At 47.0% G+C, this 4,377-nt stretch overlaps 1 protein-coding gene across 1 annotated transcript in view; it reads left to right on the top strand.

Moving 5' to 3' along the window:
- Nucleotides 1–4,077: 4,077 nt before the first annotated feature.
- Nucleotides 4,078–4,377, top strand: part of FAM149A (family with sequence similarity 149, member A) — a 90,222-nt gene continuing 89,922 nt past the window's right edge. Inside the window, exon 1 of the mRNA XM_011980782.1 lies at nt 4,078–4,179. The gene's annotated coding sequence lies outside the window, so the exon portion shown is untranslated. The remainder of the gene's footprint in view (nt 4,180–4,377) is intronic.

Raw genomic sequence — 4,377 nt, 5'->3', positions numbered from 1 at the left:
TCAGGTTTCCAAAACACTTTTCTTCATAGCAACATGGTCATAATTTCCTAATACTTTCTCCATGATGTAGCCAAGCGTTATTATACACATCAGGAGGACAATTAATGAAATTGTTAATCAATATAAGCAGAATAATTTTATCACATAAAGCACTACTCTGACATTTCTTTTCTTTTTTTTTTTTGAGATAGAGTTTCACTCTTGTTGCCCAGGTTGGAGTGCAATGGCATGATCTCGGCTCACTGCAACCTCCACCTCCCAGGTTCAAGCAATTCTCTGGCCTCAGCCTCCCAAGTAGCTGGGATTACCGGCATGTGCCACCATGCCCTACTAATTTTGTATTTTTAGTAGAGACGGGGTTTCTCCATGTTGATCAGGCTGGTCTTGAGCTCCCAACCTCAGGTGATCTGCCCGCCTCGGCCTCCCAAAGTGCTGGGATTACAGGCATGAGCCACCACGCTGGGCCTTACCCTGACATTTCTAATTGTCTATATAAAATCAGTAGAAAGAAAGATTAACTATTTACTGTATTTACTTTCATTGCCTGATCCTGCTTGAGCCAGACCACATCACCCGAGGCTCATGTTCTGAGCATGACATGCTGCTGGTAATTAACAGGGAAGCCTGGCTGTGTCTATGAAAGGCTGTTGATGGATGAACAATGGGTACAAAAGAGTGGACAACTTGCTAAGAATGGCTTATTGTGTTTGCAATTATAGGTCATTTTCAAAGGAAGGCCCTCCAAAGGAAAGGATCCACTATTCCTTCCGTGTGCCGCCTTCATGGGGCTGGCTGGTCGGAATGCTACGTCTACTACCATAACCAAGGATGATACTTCTTCCCCACCACCGCCATCTCCTTTTTATGATTCTTGTCATTCTCCCTATAGATTTAAAACAATTACGATTACCATTTCAATTTGTAGCCAGCTTTTTAGAGTGAATTTACCCACTAAAGACTCTCACAGAGGTACAAGCAAGACACTATGATCTTGAAGTAACCCGAAATTAATTAATACCCCAATCATGGATCTTTCCTAGGACAGCCATAACAAAGTGCCATAAGCTGGGTGGCTTAAAACAACAAAAATTTTTTCTCACAGTTCTGGAAACGGGAAGTCCTAACTGAGGTGTCTGCGGGGACCTGTAGGCGAGGAGTCATCCCTGCCTCTTCTTAGCGTCTGGTCGTGGCCGTCAGCCTGTAGCGCCCTTCGGCTTGCAGCCACTTCACTCCAGCCTCTGCCTCTGTCATGGTGCTCCCCCTGTGTCTGTGCCCACATCTCCCTCTTCTTAAGAGTACACCCGTTGTACTGGACAAGGGCCCATCCTAATGACCTCAGCTTAACTTGATTACATCTGTAAATATCCTATTTCCAAATAAGATCACATTCACATGAACTGGGGATGGGACTTCAACACATCTTCTGGGGGCCCACAACTCAAATGTACCCACAGCTGGGCCACATGCAAACACACCTTAGACACAGAATGCTTTCAAGGCCGGGATCTGGAAGGGTATGCAGCTGTTCTCTAGCTTTGTTTTTTATATTATTATTACTATTGTTTGAGACAAAGTTTCGCTCTTGTTGCCCAGGCTGGAGTGCAATGGTGCGATCTCGGCTCACCACAACGTCTGCCTCCTGGGTTCAAGCGATTCTCCTGCCTCAGCCTCCTAAGTAGCTGGGATAACAGCACCCGGCACCACACCCAGCTAATTTTTGTATTTTTAGTAGAGACAGCGTTTCTCTATGTTGGTCAGGCTGGTCTTGAACTCCTGGTCTTGAACTCAGGCGGACTTCAAGTGATCCACCCGCCTCGGCCTCCCAAAGTGCTGGGATTACAGACGTGAGCCACTGCACCCAGCCTCTCTAGCTTTATTAACAGCATCTGTCTGTATACTTTTAAAAAAAAAAGTATGTCCACAGAAGAGAAGTGGTTATTAAGGGAAACATGGAAAGATCTAGAATCAGAGAGCCCAAGACAGCGGCATGAATGCACCACTGTTCAGGAACCGTTGTCCCTGAAGAAGAAGGGTGCTTGGTTCTAATGGTTAATGCCTCTCCAGTATGTGAACCATATGATTCCTTCCCTTTGCTTTGATTCCACGCTCACCTAACAATCATTGGAATTAATTTGGTCCTAAAGGGATTCCTTTTATGGGGAAAGAGCAGAGGATGCAACACGGCATCAGTGCTTTATGAGTCAGGTTAGTGGGGCTCCACACTGAGAGACACTGGTCAGCTGTGAAGGTGCTGGGCCAATCAGATTTCTGAGTCTGAAATATCAGGAATCCTGAGTTCTGGCAGCAAACAAGTGCTACCCCCAAGGATCTAGGTGAGCTGACTCAAGCTTTGCTCTACAGTGGCCCTCCCTTGCTGTTATTTCAAGTTACATATGTTCAGATTCAATGGAGTGACTAGCAGCTTACTCACTGAAAGCACATACTCTAGAAATGACTTCTATTTGCATTGAAAGTGACCTGATATAATAAGGTTTTAATTACTCCATGAATCAGAGTAAGATCCTTATATGATAAACAAAAAATCTGGGGCAAACTGCTTTGCAGTCCTGAATGAGTGCTGTATGAAAACAGTCCAGTGTTTGGATGGAACGTCCAGACTTCCGAGGCTACCTGGTGAGTTGCTGCATAAGAGGAACAAGAGAGCATGAGAAAAGTTCATGGTTTAACAGCAGCCTGTTGCTGCTGTCTCTGCATTGTGACGGAGTTGGCACTGCTTCCCTGGTTTGCCCCCAGCCCTCTCCCTCTTGTTACCATTGCTGCTCTCAGAGATGTCCGTTCTTAATTCCCTCTTTCTCTCATTTTGATTCTTCACTGTGTGCTGGTGCTTCACACGCTGACGTCTGCGTGATCTCGCCTCTCTGAACATCCAAGGCCCTTTAAAATCTGACCCTAGTCACCCATGTCTCTTACTTCCCTTAGGCATACAAATGCTCTGCTGTCCCCAAGCGAATGTTGACCACGATGGCTGCCATCACCTGTGCTTGTTTTCTAGGGCACTCACCAGACACTTGGCATATGACGTGAAGCGGATTATTCCATGCTCTGGGAAGAGAACTGCTCTTTGCACGTCTGTGCTTAATGCAATCTTGAAGCAGACAAGTGCCCGGTACATGTTTGCTGGTGGCAGTTAGATGTGGAAAAGGGATCGTGACCGGACATCACGAGCAGAAGACTGGTTAACTGCCTCCAAATAACGCAAAACTTAGCATTACTACAGAAGTTTACCGTGGCTCAGACTCCAGTTTGATAGCTTACAAAAGATTCAAGTATATAAGGATGAATGTCAGTTTATTCACTGCCAGACTCAATTCACCTCTTTTCCCTACCCCAAATCAGGAAATGTATCTCCTGAGATCCTCCCCTGAATATTAATGGACAAACTCCGTCAATATCTCATTACTATTTTTTTTTGACACAGGGTCTCACTCTACCTCCCAGGCGGGAATGCAGTGGTGCGATCACAGCTCACTCCAGGCCCAAGTGATCACTTAGCCTCCCTAGTATCTGGGACTACAGGCATGCACCACCACGCCCGGCTTTTTTTTTTTTTTTTAAATATTTGTAGAGATGGGGTCTCCCTATTTTGTTGCCCAGGCTGGTCTGGAACTCCTGGGTTCAAGCGATCCTCTCACCTCCCAATCCCCGTGCTGGGATTACAGTATGAGCCACCTCGCCTGGGTGCAGTATCTTATTTTTTACTCTGTTCAGCACTGACCCCACACCCCTTTGGATGCTCGCACCCATACGCTCTACCTTTCACATATGATTTTCAGATTAAGCAAAATACAATTTATTCCACTTAATAAAAAACATTGCCTTCCATATCTGTCTTTGAATTTGTAGTCGTTCCGATTATAATTTGAGTTCTCAAACATTTGAGTTACACAGTCTCTTGGTTCACTCCGACAGGTGTTTAAACAGGTATGCGTGGGTCTTACCACTTTAGCTCTCAGAGCCAGTCTTGTTTGCAGGTTCGTAGGTGGCGCACCTCGCTGTCGCTCCCACCCCAGCCTTAGTAACAGGGTTTGAGCAGGACCCTGGGGTAGGGGGGTGGGCGCTGCTGTTTCAAGCTCATTCACCCAAGTACACCTTTCTACCTACCTTCCCTATCATCAGAGAGGTGACCTGACCCCAGCACGTGCGAGCTGGTCAGGTTGGGTAAGTTCCAGAACCTTTTGGAGCCAGGATTCTCTTTCAGGGCCCTGGACCCCGAGCTCAGCGGATAGGATCTGCGAGGCTCCAAGCGCCGGGGAAATGGGGGCGTGTTCCTTTAAGGCGGAACCAGGCGAGGAGTGGGGCGTCCCCCGCGGGCACAGCCCGAGCCGCACCTGGGGCCCAATTAGCCTGGAACGCGGC

This window comes from Mandrillus leucophaeus, unplaced genomic scaffold (assembly GCF_000951045.1).
Source record: "Mandrillus leucophaeus isolate KB7577 unplaced genomic scaffold, Mleu.le_1.0 Scaffold217, whole genome shotgun sequence".
Classification (NCBI taxonomy): domain Eukaryota; kingdom Metazoa; phylum Chordata; class Mammalia; order Primates; family Cercopithecidae; genus Mandrillus; species Mandrillus leucophaeus.
Note: the sequence above shows the minus strand (reverse complement) of the source record. Positions and strands in the feature narration are given on the sequence as shown.